This window comes from Lepidochelys olivacea (genome assembly GCF_965140295.1).
Source record: "Lepidochelys olivacea isolate rLepOli2 genome assembly, chromosome: 1".
Classification (NCBI taxonomy): Eukaryota; Metazoa; Chordata; order Testudines; family Cheloniidae; genus Lepidochelys; species Lepidochelys olivacea.
In genome coordinates this window covers 219,896,149-219,915,988 of record NC_140411.1, presented here as the reverse complement: position 1 = coordinate 219,915,988, position 19,840 = coordinate 219,896,149, and the positions used below count along the sequence as shown (strand labels likewise).

At 43.4% G+C, this 19,840-nt stretch overlaps 1 protein-coding gene across 3 annotated transcripts in view; it reads right to left on the bottom strand.

Annotated features, from left to right (window-relative positions):
• The window catches only part of TSPAN9 (tetraspanin 9), a 262,785-nt gene that overhangs the window by 179,076 nt on the left and 63,869 nt on the right, over positions 1-19,840 (bottom strand). For 2 of the 3 annotated variants that reach the window (XM_084623655.1, XM_084623656.1), the window contains exon 2: positions 6,784-6,864. The exons of the other annotated variant lie outside the window; for it this stretch is intronic. The gene's annotated coding sequence lies outside the window, so the exon portion shown is untranslated. The remainder of the gene's footprint in view (positions 1-6,783; positions 6,865-19,840) is intronic. 3 annotated transcript variants of the gene reach the window in all.

Below are 19,840 nucleotides of genomic sequence, written 5' to 3'. Positions count from 1 at the left end.
CTTTTGGTAGGTGTTTCACTGAAGCACTCCCTAGCTTGTTTTTAATTATCTTTATGGAGTACAGCCATATTTGAAAATGTTGACCTCATTTGCAATGCATTAGTTTCTCCATCTGTAAAACTTTGATAACAGCACTTACCTACCTCACAGACGGACTGTGACAACTAAGGGCCGGTTTACACTAAACAGTTAGGTCGACATAAGGCAGCTTATGTCGATCTAATTATGTGAGTGTCTACACTACAGCCTTCCTCCCATCAATGTAAGTGCCCTACTACACCAACATAATCACTCCACCTTCACAAGAGGCATAAGGCTTATGTCAGTGTAGTTAGGGTGACGCAGTGTCTGTATAGACACTGTCCCCCTTACATTGGCTGTCTAGAACCCAGCTCCCCCCCCCCGCCCATAAACTGGAGTGCTGGGCAGCTGGACCCTGCTCCTGACTGGGAGCCGGGGTGAGAAGCCTGGGGGGCTTTCCCCCACTTCCAGCTGGGAGCCAAAGACCAGGCGGCTTTGAACCTTGCTCCCAGCTGGGAGCCGGGGTGAGAAGCAGGCGTAGCTTCAGACCCTGCTCCCAGCTGTGAGCTGAGTGCCCCCCCCCCACCTGCTCCCTGCTGGGAGCTGGGCAGCCTTGTCAATTTCACAACTTGGTGAGCCGTGAAATCGACAAGGCTACCCAGCTCCCAGCAGGGAACAGGCGGGGTGAGAGAGGCCAGAAGCCAGTGCAGCTGGACCCCACTCCCCAGCGGGGAGAAGCCTGGGCGGCTTACCCAGCTCAGAACAGGGGGGCGAGAAATCCCGGGCGGGCAGCTTCCCCCCACTCCTGACAGGGAACGGGTAGGAGAGAAGCCCCAGGCGGGCAGCTTCCCCCTATGCCCAGGGGGAACGGTTAGGGAGAAGCCCCAGGTGATTTCCTCCTCTTCCAGCAGGGAATGGTGGGGCAAGAAGCCCCAGGTGTCTTCCCCCCACTCTCGGCGGGAAACAGGTAGGGGAAAAGCCCTGGGAGGCTTCCCCTACTCCCTCTGAGGGAACAGGGAGCGGGGAGGAGGGGGCAGCCTGCCGGGAGCCCGGGAGCTGTGGGTCAACCAGACTGGACTCTCAGCTCCCCACAAAGCCCCTCTTAGTTTGGTGGAAAGCTCCTGGTGAGGACACACACTACCGACCCAAGGAGGGTAGTGCGGACATGCACCATCGCAGTAACTGTAAGTTGACCTAGGTTTGTAGTGTTAGTCTGTCAGATGCTATTGCAGACTTAAAATTCATCAGATTGCAAACACAGCCCTTGTCCCAGCTGCTCTTGTTAACGCCACTGCAGAGGTGATAGATGGGGGAGCAGAGAAGGACTTCAAGGACCCTCTCTCTCTCACACACACACAGTGAAAGTGGGGGTGGCGGGGTATGCAGAGAGGGAAAGAGAAAGTGAAAGGGGCTAGGATGGGGAGTGGACACTAGTACTTGCTGGACGATGACAAGCCTAAAGAGCAGAGACTGGGACTGGCTAGGTAAGACAAGTGGGTTTGGAAAAAGGAGCCCGGGGTGGGGAAGAGACAGGACTGAGACAGAGACAGGTTGGAGGGGATGGGGCAGAAGATGACAAGCTCAGGGGGAATGGACAGAAGAGTGTAACCACAAGTGCACACTCCCACAGGGCCTGGAATGGAACCCAAGATGTCTAAGTCTCAACTTTCCTCTGCTGTCAGCAAATATCTGTGAAATCCCCTGCCAAAGAGTGTATCTCATCCCCCTCTAGTGCTGGTCCACACAGATTCTCACAGAAGATGACAACGCACTACTGCTATCAGTTACTCTGTTAGCTCAAGAGGCAGAGATCTGTGCGGTGAATCTAAATGCTCCCATGCTGATGAACCATGTGGATGTCAATATGATGCCAGAGGAGTGATTTTTTTTTCAGTTTGTTTTTTAAAAATCCTAGAAAATTACACCCAAAAAGAAAGTATACTAAAAGAAAATAAACGTTGCAAAACCAAGTACTCAACATTTTGGAAATACCAAAATTAAGGCTGCCTGTGCAACCTTAATGGGGGCCCCTTATGTGTATGCATTAAGATACATTCTTTAATTACATGTTCATACACTATTTTTTCCACAGGATCTCTGCTTTGTTCAGTGTACAGGATGGGGATGAAATAGGTTTGTGTAGTGAAGGAGGCTGTTGACTTTTGCAGTGGTCTTCAAACTTTTTTTCTGGGCACCCCGTTGAAGAAAATTGTTGATGCCTGCGACCCAACGGAGCTGGGGATGAGGGGTTTGGGATGTGGGAGGGGCTCAGGGCTGGGCAGAGGGTTGGGGTGCAGGGGTGAGGCCAGGAATGAGAGGTTCAGGGTGTGGGAGGGGGCTCTGGGCTGGGGCAGGGGATTGGGGTGTGGGAGGGGAGTCAGGGTTCTGGGCTGGGGGTGCAGGCTCTGGGGTGGGACTGGGGATGAGGGGTTTGGGGTGCAGTAAGGGGTTCCAGGTTGGGGGGGGGGAAGGCTCAGGGCTGGGGCAGGGGATTGGGGCACAGTAAGGGGTTCCAGGTTGGGGGGGGACTCAGGGCTGGGGCAGGGGATTGGGGCACAGGGTTGGGGCGTGGACTTACTTTCGGCGGCTCCTGGTCAGCAGCGCAGCCGAAGTGCAGAGACAGGCTTCCCGCCTGTCCTGGCACCGTGGACCGCGCTGTGCCCTGGAAGCAGCCAGCAACAGGTCTGGCTTCTAAGCGGAGGCGTGCAAACAGCTTCACGCGACTCTCACCCACAGGCACTTCCCCTATCCTGCAGCTCCCATTGGCCGGAAATTGGCCAATGGGAGTGCAAAGCCAGTGCTCGGGGCTGGGGCAACGAGCAGAGCCCCCTGGCCCCCCTGCCTAGAAGCCGGACCCGCTGATGGCCACTTCCGGGGCACAGTGCAGTGTCGGAAAAGGTAGATACTAGCCTGCCTTATCTGGGCAGCACTGCCAAAGGGACTTTTAACGGCCCAGTCGGCAGTGCTGACCAGAGCAAGGTGACCAAGTGCCTTACATGCCGTGATCCAATACTGGGTCGTGACCCACAGTTTGAAAAACTCTGGTTTATCGAACACCTGCCTCATCTGTTGCAGAAGTTGGAAGATGTTCAGTGAATGAGGCAGGGGATTGCAGAAACAGAAAGGATGATCTCATAGTAAAAGCAGCTGAATGCTGCCCAGAAGAACTGGATTCTATCCTGTCTCTGCCACAGAGTTCCTCTGTGATGTTCCGCAAGTTGCTTCAACCAAACTTTTCACATGTGGTCACTAATTGTGTATTCCTCATTTTCTGCGTGCCTGACCTGAGATCATGAGGTCTGATTTGCAAAAGTGCTGAGCACCCACAGCTGCAACTGAAGTCAATGGGATCTGTGCTTTGAGCATATAAAGTGTTACCTAATGTGCAGAACTCTGAAAAATCAGGTCCTGGGCATCCCAGATTAGGCACCCTATATTAGTAGATACTTTTGTCCTTAATTTTCCTGTGCCTTAGCTTCCCATCTCTAAAATGGGGACAATACATACTCATCTCCTCGGGTGCTATCAAAATAAATTCTTTACTATTAGTGTCTGAGTGCTTCATAAATATTAATGAGCCCCACAGAAAAGCCTGTTAGGAAACTAATACTGTATTCAGAGCAGGGGTTGGATAGTGTGCAGTAAATAAGGCTTGTGGCCATCCATTGAGCAGTGGGGCAAAAACAAATTCATAGTCAGCTGCACACTAAGTGAGCACTGTCCATCCTGTGCACTGAATGAGGTGGTCCTGGGGAAACAATAGTATGTGGTCACTTAATTAAAGAATGTATTTTACTGCATCTGTACAAGGAGGCTGAATAAAGGTTGCACAAGCAGCCTTAATTCTAGCATTTCCCAACTTTTGAGTGCTTGCCTTGGCAACCGTAAGAATGTTATTTTTCATATCGTTTTTTGGTGTAACAGAGTGGTACAGCGTCTTCCCATAATACCAATATATCTGTATCCACACTAGGGGTTGTAACACTAACTATAACATTAGTTTAACTATAACACCAACATAGTTACAGTGGTACAAAAACTGCGTGCAGACCAGCCCTTCGATTTTAACCTGGAGCCATGGCAGTCATTTGTTGTGCACAGAGGAAACAAATTAGAGGGAACATTAGACAGAGAGAGCTCAGTCTCCATGGCCCACTCAGGCCATCTCTGCGAAACCGCCAGTAAGGGTGTAAAAGCAGCAAGTGAGTGGTTTTTTGAATTGCAGTCCCCGTCCACTATGGTCTGGACTGAAACCCATTTCTCTCAGACCACCAAAAACCCATCAGAGGGCCCTATCTTTCAGACACTACCAGCCTAGGCTGGATGCAAACAAGTGACTTAGATACGGGAACTCTATTATTGCCCATTATTGATCACATGAACTGTCTAGCCCTCTTAGATTTTCCCCCTCAAAGTTAAGACAGAAAAATTATCCATCTGGGGAGAGATCTAAGGCAGCATGGCTACTGGGAGTTTAGGCATTGGAATCATCCATGATGCTCTATCACCTGAAAAGTTTCAGAGGCTGTTAGACAGCTTTTGTAAATGAAATCCCATTTCATGCCGGGGTCTGGACTAGGTGCCCCGGAAAGTTTCTTCCATCCTTTAGATTTATGATATTCTTGAACACCATTACTGTCATGTCCATTTTACCACAGTAGTTTTTCACTTCAGTGTATAGTAACTCAGATAAATAGCGGCGATATCTGAAGCACACTTTGAACATAACCAAAAAAAAATTCTCAGCAGTGGCGTCATATCAATGTGCATTAATATAAAAAGTAGCATTATACATCAAATCCTAAATCCTCCCGGTCTTCCTTACAGTATTCACGCAAGTAAGGCAATATGATGATTTTATTAGAAAATAAGAGACAATCTTTCCCTGATGGCAAGATCCTCATCAGATATGCTCACTAACAGCTACTCTCTGGTACAGAAGTTCTTAAGGGTTCTGCTAACAAGATTTTTATTTTTCTTTAAGTTTTTCTGAAAAGACAGACCGATGGTACATAAGCTTCTGGTTATAACTTCTCAGAAAATTAAGGGAGCAGCTAATAAAACCATCCAAACCACCATTTAAAACATCTCCAAGTGAAAAGTTATTTAAATTAAGCCCAAGTTCAGAGAAGATATTTGTTGGTGGAAAAAAGCTTTGATAAGGAGGCACTGACTCCAAGGCCTGGATCTCACCACTACTTTGAGGAGTTATTGGTAATGTAGACAGATCAGGACTACGAATCTTTCTATGGTTTTCATTTGGAAGGGGACTGAATATAATCTGATTACGGATAATACAGCTCCAAGTAAAAGGAGGTTGAGTAAGATGAGCTAGAAAAGGTTTTTTAAATTAACATTTAAGTCTAATGTCTAGTCAGTGACCAAGGGTTTTGGATGGACAGAGAGAAGAAAAAGGGTCACCGGCATCCTGGGGGCCCTGAACTCAGAAAAATAAAGCTGGGACGTTTCCAAAACGACACCACTATCCCCACTCTGGAAAGTTCACACGGCTCAGCTTGGTCATTCTATTGAAGCATCTGATATAGCAAGGGGGAAGGGAGTCAAGGCTTTGGGCTGGACGGAGAGGGACTGTAAAATGCCTCTGATGTATGGCATAATGCCCAGGCAGCTGCTGCACAAATGCCAGAAGTGGGACCTTCCACTGCTTCAGCTGGATCCCTCTTAACGTTTTGAATTACAGATGGATACCTCACTTTATGGGATTCTGTTGGAACACAGGAATGCAGAGGCTGCTGCCACATGTGTCCTCATCATTCTAGTTTGAAGTCGCTGGTGGGAAAATGGTAGCTAGGTAGGTCTAAAATAATGGCTAAGGAGTGTGTTTTAGCATCTGTATATTTGGGGTTCCAGAAATTAATTCTTTCTGCTACTTCAGACACTACAGCAGGTTCCTGTTAATCTATTAAATGCAAAAAAAAAACAAACAAAAAAAAAAACCCGACAATGCAGCAGTAAGACTGAACAGGGTTTTTTGGTTTTGTTTTTCATTTTAAAGATAGAAAGTAGAGAAGTTAAGGTTCTAGAGCAACACAATATGAATCAGGAATTGTGCAAGTTAAAGTACACAATCTTACAGGTTATCTGCAATTTTTTTTAAAAGTGTGTTATGCCTGTTTTTGCTTCTTTATGATGTAAATAAGACAAGCTTGGTCTTCTGGGTTTTGATTTTTTAATGTTTTACTTTCTTAATACTTTCAAAATAGCAGGAAGAAAAAGTCTGATATTCCCTGTTTTGCTGGAAGCCTTTCTTGCATGACTCCCTTTAATTTAACAAAAATTTATTTTCTCCCAATGTTTTAAAGTGTTTGCATTACATAGGTATTAAAAACAGAGTGTACAGCTTTTTAAACAGCCTGAATTAAAAAAAAACCCTCTTTCTAATTTAACTAAATTTCAACTTCTTTGGTACGCTACCCGTTCTCTACTGATCAAAAGATTCTTGCAAGGTAGAAAAGAACTGAATTTCTAACGTAAAAAATCAGGGAGAAAAAAAATCTAAAGGCTTTCAAGACTTCTTTATACATTATAAACCAGGAAAAAATGTACACAAACATGATTTTCCTCCCCTTTGCAGGTCCCCTTTAACATAGCATTGACATAGCTTGTAAATTCTATTGCTTGCTTGTTTTCAAGAAAAAGAGAACAAAATTGTCTATGAAGAATTCAACATAGTTCCAATAAAGCTTTCAAGCTTACACAGCTCATTGAAATGAATGGGGTTGGAGAGGGATGGAGTCCTACCTTTCACCACAGCTACTGTTGACTGGAAATAGTTTGCAAGGCTGGGGTAACAGGGCAGCAGCACATCTGTTTATCTCACAACTGAAAAAGATAAACATTTATTTTTCCTAAACAAAAGGTCAGAGTTTACTGAATGCAGTAAATGAGAAAAAATCTGGGGATTAGTATGAGAGAACGTTAGGCAGGGGTTATGATAAACTGCTTGCAACTTTAACTGGAAAGTTTGCTACCAAACCCTATCAAATGCCACAGTTATCTTCTACAACTAGGTATTCCTCTGGTCAATGTAATACCAATCTGAAAAGCATTACTGTTAGAGGTCTGGTAAACCCAAAAATGGTGCTCAGAGCCTTTTGCCCTTCTTTAATGCTTTAAAGGAAAGGTACAAAGAAAGTCCACTCCAACGCTCATATTGGTAGGTGAGTGGGACAGTGTGGAAGGGGGCAATTTCCTCTCATGCTTTTTGCTTGGCACACTACTTGCACTCAGGGCTACCCTGACCTTTAATATGGAGGTGCTGCCCAGGGAACCAACAGGCCTTGAATGTAGTGTTTGATCTTCACTGGAGTTGCCAGGGAATTCCCCCAGCTGCACCTCACTCCACCTTATGTGTATGATGTACAGACACAAGGCTTCTGATCGATCACCAATGTGGATCTTGACTGAGCAACATTTGGGCACCCTCTGAGCTCCATTAAAAAAAATTCCTGTTCTGCAGGAGTGATTTGAGAGAAAGTTCTTGTGGCTACTGAACTGGACTAGAACTCATGAGATCCAGGGTGTACTCCTCATTTACTGTGACCTGATGCAAGTCACTTAATCCCTCTGTGCCTTGTTTCCTCGCCTGTAAAACAGGGATAATGATACCTCCTTTGCTCCACCTTTTGTCTGCCTTGTCTATTTAGTCTGTAAGCATTTTGGGACAAGGACTCTCTTGGATGACTTGTCCTCACTGCAAAGTTAACTCGGGCTCTTACTTGGGTGCACTGCCCTTCATCTGGCTCTCATGCACACAGAAAAGCCTCTGACCCGAGTTTGGTGGTGCTTTACACCCAGGCTAGCTGGCCCATCCTGGGTCTATAGGCTAAAGTCCGATTGCTGCTTACAGGCGGGCTGATAACCGCCCATTTTACAGTGAGGACTCAGGCTAAACCACTCACGGGCCAACAGTCCTCCAGTACCTTCCCACAATTCCCCCGCTCCGTGTACCCAAAAGGACAGACAAGTTCTCCTACAATTCACTGGGAAATAATCAGAGCGGCTCAGTCTACTGCCCCACAAAGAACCCTGGGATGTGCCCCAGGGGTCCTAACAACAAACACAAGTGAGTGGCGCACCAGTGTGGACACAGTTCAGTGGACGTACTAGAGTCTGGCTCTGCAGTGTGGCCACTCACACCCAAGTGCTGATCCCCTGTGATCATCTACAGTGAAGACACACCCTTACTATGTGTGTACAGTGCCTAGTACTGGGGGCCAATGATCTTTGTTGGTGCGTTTAGGCGCTACTATGCTATAAATAAATGTTTTATTCCCCACCAAAAAAAATACTAACACTAAGCATAACAAACAATAGTCAATTGTGTTGTCTATCATTTCAGGCTGGATAAGTGTTCAGTGTCTCAGATTGGAAAGTACAAAAAGGCAGAAGCAACAGGAATTTTATGCAATCTCGATTTTCCTTTTGGTTATTTCATCACGTAGGGATACATTATTAGAAGAAGGAGAAACCGCTGAGAGCACTACTGACAACTGCTCCCAAATCCTCTGTTGTGATCCATCACTTGACAGCACCTCATCTTCTTGTGCAGTTTTTTTTAAATAACATAGCTGTACCCTGAACAAAAGGCTCAACTAATATTCACTCGTTCATTTTATTAAATTGTGCTGCCTAGTCAGCACCCTATAATCATTTTAATATATGGGATGTGGCAGTTCAAAATAAAAGTCTTCAATTTATTCTAAGTTACAGCATGTTGGGCATAAATCACACAGTGCTGGATATTCTGCATGATAATGTGACTTAGAAAACTACCGATTCTTGATCCTAGCCTGTACTGCAGACTAAATGGTTGGAGATTTATTTAGCACATTTATAACACCCCAGTTGGCTGGCACTGTGTGAATAAAATCAATACAAAACATTACAATCAAAAATAAGATCCTGCTAGCCCAAACGGGCTACCAACCAGAAAATGAGGATCTGCACAAAGGTAACTAGTGCTGCCAACTCTTGCAATTTTACCATGAGCCTCACAATGTCTGGCTTTGTCTTAAAGCCTCGGCTCCTGGAATCTATGTGATACAATCTCAGCTTTAATTTAAAAATAAAAGTTTCTAGCCCTCAAGCGAACCAGACCTCAATCAGCACATATTTTTCTAACAGGTGCCAACTGATCCGGGGTGGGCGGTACAGCACTCTGTACAAGACAGTTTCTGCATTGACAAGCTTGCCGTCTAACTCAATAGACAACACTTGGAATCTTAGAGGATGGTGCTAGCTAGGAGTTTGGGAACTAAATCCTGGCCCCCCTTGATTTCAATGGAAAAAACTTGCATAGACTTCCTGAGGAGTCAAGCTTTAAGCATGTGAGTTTTACTGACACAAATTAGCATGTGCTGGCCTTGTGGAAGAAGTAAAACTTCAAAGGTATTTTAATGAAGATAGGTTTCAGAGTAACAGCCGTGTTAGTCTGTATTTGCGAAAAGAAAAAGAGTACTTGTGGCACCTTAGAGACTAACCAATTTATTTGAGCATAAGCTTTCGTGAGCTACAGCTCACTTCATCGGATGCATACTGTGGAAACCGATGAAGTGAGCTGTAGCTCACGAAAGCTTATGCTCAAATAAATTGGTTAGTCTCTAAGGTGCCACAAGTACTCCTTTTCTTTTTAATGAAGATAGTGGCAGATGGCTGCCACTTTTACAACAAGTGTTCTAGAGTTCTCTTGGTCTGTCCCATCACGGGATTCGTATACACATACAAGCTCTGATTTGGAGTGGGAAGCATATTACCTTCAATAACGTACTTTGAGAACTTTGTCCTACAAGTTATTAAGCAGTTTAAAGAATAGACATTATGGATACAAATTGGATTACTCTCCAACAGACACTGGGATTATTTATATTGTAAATTTTTTCACACATTTATGAAAGCTCAGTTAAAGTATTTTTAGAAAACTAACTAGCACAATATACAATATTAATTGTGCAACTGGTAATCACATGCAGACATTATCAATATTTCACCTTAAAAAAGTGTTAAAAACCAAAACATCTTATACAAAGAACGGTAAAGGTCAGAAATTGTTATTGACACAACTATGGTTATTAAAGGCCAAAATTAACTTGTTTGCTTAAAGCTAGGCACAAAAGTCCATATTTAAGCTTGATTTCTAAAGGTGCGAAGTATTCACAACTGTCACTGAAATCGTCTCCCAAAAGATGCGTAAATATGGATTCAGGTGCCAAACTTTAGGCACAAATGTTCAAAAATGTTGGCTTCATTTGCAGATCAGTTGATATAATTCCACATTCCAGCTATCTGAACCACATTCCAGCTATCTAGGAATATGAGAGAAAACTGTACTGAATAATATGAATTTTTATCACAGAAAACTGGCGCGGGGGGGAGGGAGAACTGCTTCTGATCACACCTCTGGCTTTAATGTTTACTACTAGCACTGCAAATATTTCATACTCAAACTCAAGTGGACAGCTCTTTAAAAAAAAAGAAGAAGAAGAGATATAGCACTGTAAAAATTAAAGGTGAAATGCTGGCTCCACTGAAGTGAATGGGATTTTTGCCACTGACTTCAACAAAGTCAGGGATTTCACCCTGAAAAACATAAGATTTCAAACCACACTACATGTGCTTGAATTCATTAAAACCAAACATTATAGGACTCAAACATTAAACAGAAAGGAAAGCCAGAAAAAACTAGGGATCCAGTGATCAAACTTAGTTTAATATAAAAGATTAGTGGGGGAAACCATTTTAATTATAACACACACTGTGATTAAGTGACAAGGCACCGCTTTAAAAAAGGGGTAGGGGGAAAGGCACATTTAACACACACTCCTCTTGTCGATCCAAATGAGACGAATCCATCATCACATTCTAGGGGTTGATTATTCTTGGAGGTTTTCTAATGCTGAAAATAAAAGGGGGCACTAATGTTCATGAGGGTGACAGAAAACCTAGCAGAGTAAGAAATTTTAGACGGAGAGTTATTTACAGATATTTTCCTGTGAGAAAAGAATGGAAAGAATGTAGCTGGGACCATTAACAAATCCACTAGAATACCGGTCTGTGCATTATAGTCAGTAGATTTGGTGAAGGGGGATGGGGGGAGTAGAAATCCAAACTTTAGCATGTAATCAGAAAAATCCTGCTTTAGAAATTTGAACCAGCAGCTAGAAACATGTAACATAATAGAGAACCCTCCTTAAAGGTACCCTACTTCCACAGGCATTAGAAACAAGAGAGCGCTTATACTGCGTATGTGAGGTCTATGACTACAGCCAATGAAATACTGAAAAGCTAGCTGAAATAAAGCCAGAGATACTAAATCCTTTTATTACCCTGCAGGGACCTATTTACAAAGAAATGACATGAACAAAATCTGTGTTTCCTTACCTTTTTGTGTGAACGGTGCCGCAATTCATGTGTGCAATTCATCAATAAAAATGTTGACAGAAGTTTAAATACATGCACACCATTAAACAGAACAATAAAGATTAAAAATTAAATAAAAATGGCCTAAAGTGACATTTTGGGTTAATTCTCTAGACCTATTTCTGGAGATCTGGGTTCAAATGCAGTAATGACACAGTATAGCTTGCCTTTTGTATGGCATTTGATATGGTTCTGCAGAGTGTTCTCATGGGGTAACTAGAGAAATGTGTATGCAACAGAACTACTATAAAATGGGTATACAATTAAAAAAACAGAGAAGCTATTAATGGTTCAGTGTCAACTAAGAGGAAGTATCTAAGGAGGTACAACAGGGGATCCATTTCCAGTCCCGTGAATAGTCAATGATGTAATTGTCATCTGAGAGAATGGAATGGGGAATATATAAGAAAGATCAGGGGTTGATACAAAGTTGGGAGGGACTGCCAGTCCTTGGGAGGACAGGGTTAACCCTTTCCCTGCTGCTTAGCATACTAGCTACGTGCAGGCACAGAAAAGCTCTTCCGTTACTTCCCAGTACATCAGGTATGTCACTCTGTAGTGCTGATGTTCCACTGTAATATCAATGCTGCCAGACGCAGCACACCACCCAGAAGCTGCCACAGAGTTCAGCCAGAGAAAGGCTTAAATATAAAGTAACTATAAGACAAACTGGAGAAAAATGGGCTGAAACTGAAAAAGAAAAAAAAAAAGACAACTGAACAGTAGGATTTGGGATTAATAGTTATTGAAGAATATTGGTTTGACAGGACTAAAACAGTCAGTCAACAGGAATCAACAATGAGACTTCCAAAAAAAGGGCATTTGTCATACTGAACTGTAGCAACAGAAGTACCAATGTGCAAAGCAAGCCAGGTAATTATTCCTCTCTCGACAGCACTAAATTAGATGTCAGTTGCAGTGATGAGTTAGTTTAGGTGCCACTTGTTTCAAGACTGTCTTCACAGATGCAAGAAGTTTTCAGCTTACTTTGTGGGAATGATCAATCATACCAGCTACAGCTTCAGACCCCCAGAATCCAATGCTGGGAAATAAATCAGTATCATCTTTAACCAAATGTGGGCAAATCATGCAGCCAGCACTGAAGAAATACCTGCCACTCACTTCTGAATCAGACCCCTGCCCCTCATGTCTACTGAAAGCCAATAAGAAACAACAAGGTCCATTAGAGAAAGAGATCAATCACCATTCCTTCACAGAACGCTGCCTCCCAGTCATGCTGGAAGAGTCAATAGGGCCTTTTATTTCAAGCCCCCACCACCACCACCACCACTGCTTGGGGTCCATAATGGGGGGTACCATCTAGATCCCTTATAACACAGGGATCACCCAGAGCCTTATATGGGTGGACTCCCCACCCCCTAGGGTTTTATGATGGGGGGACCCCCAGGCCACTATAATCGAAATGGTCAACTTAGGGCCCTTATAGAGGGGGGTACCGCCTCTATGCCCTATAATGGAGGGCACCCACCCCAGGTATTACCATTAAGGGGAAACACATAGAGGTCTTATAATGGGGGAATCCCCAGCATCCTAGAATGGAAGGAGACTTGCTAAGGGCCTAGCTCACCTTCAAGAAAATAGCGCTCAGTGTAAGTGACACGGTCAGCTACCATTCTCTCTATAGTTCCTTTTCTAGGCAAAGTGACTGAGAAGTTGGTAATGTGCTGTCTCCAACAGCACCTGACCTCCTTCAGTATCCTAGTAAAGATAATCTAGGCATGGCCCAACACCTAAATAAATACTTTGCCTCCATTTTTAATATGGGTAATGAGGAGCTTAGTGGGAGTGGCTGGTGGTAACAAGAATATGGAAATGTGAATTGCCACTTCAGAGGTGGAAATCAAATTCAGCTTAATGGGACGAAATCAGGGGGCCTGGATAACCTTCATCCAAAGATATTATAGGAACTGGCACAGGAAATTGCAAAACCAATAGCAAGAATTTTTAATGAATTCATAAACTCAGTGGTTGTACCCTATCACTGGAGAATTGCTAATATAGTTCCTATTTTTAAGAAAGCAGGGAAAAAAGGGATCCAGGAAACTACAGGCCTGTTAGTTTGACCTCAATTGTATGCAAGGTCTTGGAAGAAATTCCGAAAGAGAAAGTAGCTACGGACAAAGAGGTGAATGATAATTGGGATAAAATACAACATGGTTTTAGAAAAGGTAGATTGGTCCGGAACAATCTGATCTCTTTTTTTGAGAAGATAACTGATTTTCTAGACAAAGGAAATTCAGTAGAGCTAATCTACCTGGATTTTAGTAGGGCATTTGATACAGTTTGACAAGGAAAATTATTAGTTAAATTGGAGAAGATGAGGATTAACAGAATAATTGAAAGGTGGGTAAGGAACTGGTTAAGGGGGAGAGTACATGGGTCATACTAAAAGGTGAACAATAAGGAAAGAGAGAGGCTACTAGTGGAGTTCCTCAGGGATCAGTTTTAGGGACAGTCTTATTTAACACTTTCAGTATTGATCTTGGCACAAAAAGTGGGAGTGCGCTGATAAAATCTGCAGATGACACAAAGTAGGAGGTACTGCCAATACAGAGGAGGACCAAAATATCATACTAGAAGATGTGAATGACCTTGAAAAGCGTAGTAACAGAAATAGGATGAAATTTAATACTGCAAAGTCATACACTTAGGGACTAACAACAAGATTTTTTACTATAAACTGGGTACATATCAGTTGAAAGTGACAGAGGAAGAGAAAGACCTGGGTGTACTGGCTGATCACAGGATTACTGAGAGCACCACAGCCATTTAGAAGGCTAATGCAATCCCAGGATGCATCAGGCAAGGTTTTTCTAGTAGAGATAGGGAAGTGTTATTACCCTTATACAAGTGACCGGGGAGATCTCATCTGGAATACTGTGTACAATTCTAGTCTCCCATTTTTAAGGAAGATTAATTCAAATTGAAACAGGTCCAGAGAAGGGCTACCAATATGATCAGAGGACTGGAGACCCTCCCTTATGAGAGGACACTACACACAGTCACATTTCGTCAACAGAACAGTGGAAATGTACACACTGCAATGCTCCTTTCGCCAATAAAATTCTCCTGCTTTGCTGACAAAATAAAACCACGAGACGCATAGAGCTTTTTGCAGCAAAGTTAGATCGACAAAGTATCTGGGTAGACACTGTGCTTGGTTATGTCATGGTAAATGGCCTCCAGGAGGTGTCCCACAATGTCCATCCTGACCTCTCTGGTCAGCAGTTTGAAAATCACTGCCCTGAACCCAGGTACACAGGCATCCTTCCCTCCCCATTTGAAGGTCCAGAAGGCAAAGGAAACAAACCGTCACTCTGGTGCTGCACCAAAGACCTGCGGCTTCTATAAGGAGCTGGACATCATCCTTAGCGGTGACCCCACCTCCACTACCAAGAGCCCCACAGATACTTTGGTGGGACTGGAGACGGCAGACAGTGGAGTCAACCCTGAGGACAAAGTCATGGATGAGAAGGCTGAGTTGGAAGACAATGGGAAGTACGTGGCAGGGTCGTCTGGTGGCTCAGCAAGTCAGAAACTCTTCTCTGCTCTGGAGGGGTCTAGCCAGTCCCAGCAGTCCATCTCTGGTGCACATGATGCAGGAGGAGAGGCCTGATAAGAGATCTTTTTGAGTTGATGCTGCTCAGTTATATGAGGTAGAGCTGACCTTTGCTCTGTATATTCTAGAAGTGGATGAAGGGATAGACTAGATGACGATGATGGTCCTTTCTGGCCTTAAAAGTCTAGGAGACTGTGGAATAACCCTTACTGGAGATATTCAAGGTGGGAATTAGACACTCTTCTACCAGAGACGGTTTAAGGATAACCAACTCAATCCTGTCCATTGTGCAGGATAGACTAAAGACTCTCTCAAGGTCTCTTCCATGATTCTATATGGATTGCATATGTTAAAGTAGCACCCACACTCATACAGAATCTGGCATGACTGGCAATCTTTGCTCAGAAATTACTCAAAACTGCAAAAGGAGGGCAGGCTTGAAGAATAGCTGTATAAGAGTTCCATCTTGGAATAGCAGGGGATCCTGCAGGTCTGGAGTACAACCCACTGTCACAGCCAAGAGGGGAGTCCAGGACTGGAATAGCAGGGGGGCTACAGTGCAAGACTGAGGACATGGGCAGAATTCCATGCTTCTGAAGCTTGCACTAAACTAGGTTTTTAAACACACCCACACAAACATAAATCAATCATTTAAGAAAAATCTAAATTAAAGTTGAAAAACACTGAATAGGCAGAGATAACTTATTTGGAAACACTTTTGGAATCAGACACCTAATAACTGGCACAACAGTGACAGTCAATGAGTGACATGGTACTAAAACTGCCAAAAGAAATAAATAAGCTGGCATGTAGTGTTAAATCAGACACTGATAAGGCCAGTGACAGTGCAGTGACATTTGAAAAGGACAGCATGAGACAATAAAAACTTAACCACTTGCTGCCAGCAAGTCTGCAAATCTCACCATCCGCATTTCTGTCTCATGCCAAGAAATCCAGCCCTCTGGAATTCAGAGATGTAAGCACTCTTTTTTTTGCTGGAGGTCACCTAGCAATAACACACATGAAATACACACAAATGAAATTCTCCTTAAAACAGAGAGGTCTCTGATGCTAATGGGAAATGTGGTATTTGGAGAGTTGATGAAATTGCAACAGCTGTTGCAGGGGGGAAAAAAAAAGAAGAATGAAACGCTGGAGCCATCCTAACAGCTGGACCTAAGGAACAGCCCAAGAGGAGGGATATCTTGGAAGTTCTCATACACCTCTTCTCCCCACAACCCCAACTCCCCTTTTTCCTCCAATTTAAATTTTAACTTACAGACAAAAAGAATAAAAGGTATAAATAGAACAGCCTAAATTTTTTCTCATCCACCCAGACAACTCATCATCCATTAGATCACAAATCCTCCATGTACAATCTTCAACATTATGGAGATGTGCACCATAGAAAACCTCACTACAGACAGTTAAACGCAGAGAAGGCTAATAAACACAAATATAAATCAATGACATCAGTCAGAGACATCTGCACCAGAAGATTTTGCAGCTCCCCAAAAACAATGAACAAAATTCAAATAAAAACTAAAGGAAAAAACCCACCAACCACATACCTACACACTTCAGCAGCATTTAAAATCACTCCATCCTGTACAGAGGTGATTAGTAGCTGATGGCCAGCGTCTGCTTACTCAGTTTCTTTTAGATCACAACTAGGAGCCAAATCAAATATTCACTTCACCCTCAAATTCCATGAGGATCAGTAACATTGATGCTTGGACAAAATATTCCAGGGACCAGAGCAAGGTTAAGGCATGGACCATGCTGGTAACTCTTGTGATTTTATCCCAAGTCTTGTAATACTGGGTATTTTTCTTAAAGCCCCAAGTCCTGGAGCTGTGAGAGTCACAGCTTTCATTTAAATAAAAGTTTCTAGCCCTCACAATTGTGAAGAAAAGCTTGGATGTGAGAACCCAAAAGGTTCAAAAGCCAGAGGGCAAATAAAAAGAACCCAAAAGCTCACAATTTGGGGTAGGGGGGACTGACTCACAGTTTTTGAGCACTTGAGGTTGGCATTACTGCATAGGCACTAAGGGAAATCCATTTGAGCAAGCTCAAGGGTAATATAATATTTTTTGTTGTTTTTTTTTAAACACATCTCACAGGTTGCAAGGATTATGAGCTGTCACTCAATGTCAAATTCAGATCAGACACCCTTGTTTGGAACAATGGGAGAAAGTGGACTGCTACCAGGTGTGTAAGAGTGCAGGGAGATTAAACTGCAGGAGAGTTCTGGAACAAAGGACTATGAAATGTGTGTCCTAAAAGGCGGGAGTGTCCCAGAGCCTGGGCTCCAGCGCAAGCCCAAACATCTACACTGCACTTTTATAGCCCCGTAGCCCAAACCCCACCAGCCCGAGCCAGCTGACATGGGCCAACCACGGGCGCTTTACTGCGGTGTAAACATACCCAATGTGTTCTGGATGTCACCCATAATAGCAATTTTTAAAAATATGCATTTAAGTGGTTTTACCTTTATTTACTGTTAAGAGTTCCCTTATGCATGTTTATGCAAAGCATGATAGCTCCTTGAGGAACAATGTATATAAACCACTCCAGTGATGATGCCCTGTTTCTTGTTTGGTCTGGGAGTTTGGGGAGTACAGTGCATATTTTCTACCATCACCCTTTTTTAAATTAAATACGTTTCCAAATGATGCCATCCTGCCATAAATACATATTTTTATGCTAACTGAACAGACATAACATCCCTTTTGTTTGGACAATTATACGTTCCTGTCCTAAATAATGGGTTGGTGGGGAAGAGAGCCGTTCTCGCCCAGAGAAAGAATGAGTTTAATGAGTCATGAAGGTGCACAGTGTGAAATTTTTCCAGTCTAAAGATCACAAAATAAGGCCCCAACCAGGCCACTAGCTCACACAGTATAATTTCCTTTTGTTTAGTATCTTATACAAACTGCATCCCAAAACACTTCACAGAGTTAGATAATGGGAGAGACAACAAGAGGCACAGACGACAGAGGAAAGGCAGCTTTCAGCTGAGATGTGAAATGAGATGGACATTCAATGAGGCAGAGAAGCCATTCCGGGTAGCAGGAGTGCAGAAGAGAAGGCTCTTACGCTGGCAGTAGTGAGATTATGCTAAGGGCCTAAGAGGAGGCCAGTGCTAGATTGCCCGGGGAGCAGAGAATGGAGTACAGAAAGAAGGTTCATGAACAGGCTGGAGCAAGGCCCTGTTACAGGAGTCTGAGAATTTGGGGCTAATGAGGGGTAGTTAACACAACTATGCCAGCAGCTTATTAGTGGGAACAGGAAGATGCTAACATCTGTCAAAGGCTGTCTGCTAGCATTTAGTCAGTGCTGTCAGAAGTGACAGATTTTTTATTTTGTCCTTCTTCACTGAACATCCTCTTAACTCTAAATCTGCTAACCTGATTGTTATATAAAATTTTAAATACAAAATACTACTGTGTAGTGGCTATCTAATCAGTTTCAGCCACAGATCTCAAAGGCGGCTAGCAATTATCGTCCCAATTCATACCTGGGGAAACTGAGGCATGAGGTGGTGACGTGACATGTCCAAGGTTACATAGCAGTGACAGAGCCAGGAAAAGTAATTGGGTTTCCTGAGTCTTAATACAGTCCCATTCACTGGATCATGCTGCCTTATGTAACCTACGCATTCCGTATCAGAGAACATCTCTCTCCTCCCAAAACACTAAGCTTCTGTTAAAATTGCCTTTGAAGATTACACTCTGTCATCTCCCCCACACCGTTAGCTTTCTGACAATATCAACATTAAGATATTACAGCAATAGGTGCCTTAGAAATACTCAAGATAGAGACTGGGCTAACCAATTTTCTTAAGGCAATCAGCAAGCTCTTCTGGCGCACTCCTGTAACACTTGATGTCCATGGGCTACAAACACACAGCTGTAACGACACTTCATTTTAAAGATGCATCAGAAACTTGCAATTCGTGATGACAAGTGTATTCTGAAACTTTACCCAACTGAGGTGGTTCACTGGCAACCTGCCAGGCTCTGGAGGGGTGGAACTACTTTGCTTAAAATGTATCAGATTGCAGCAGCCCTCATCTTTCATACAGAGGAGAAGAACCCAGAGATACAAGGGCCAGTATCAATGCTCCATCTTTATCAGTGACCCTCCACTTGTAACAAGACAGAGCGTTATTCTACAGTCTTAATATGGAGATACAGTTCACATATACTACAGGTCCCAGCATGCAATGCTCCATTTAGATCTGTGTGACCCTGAGTTACGAAATATTTGACAATACTCCGCAGCATACTAGTATGTGCAATGTACCGTTTTGCAAAAAAATACTTACATCTAAGCTGCTCACTGCCGCACTTTTCCATACGGAATAGAAGGGTCACTGTTTAGCACACGTGCATTAGCAGGGTTCTGTAGCACTTTGCAGAAGCTGTTTATAGTCTGTGTCTTGTGAATATTTTATTAAGAAGAACATTAGGTTATATAAAAGCAAGGAGGTCAAGCAATGAATAGGTTTGTATCTCGATATCCCCTTGATGAAAGGTACGTGATCTAATGGTTAGAGCATGAAATTGGGAAACAAAGGTTCTCTTCCTGGCTACACCAAGGAGGCAGAGGCAGGTCACTGTGCCTCTCTCTTTCAAGTTAGAGGTGACTATAAATATCCATCTTTGTAAAAAGAAAAGGAGTACTTGTGGCACCTTAGAGACTAACCAATTTATTTGAGCATGAGCTTTCGTGAGCTACAGCTCACTTCATCGGATGCATACCGTGGAAACTGCAGCAGACTTTATATACACACGG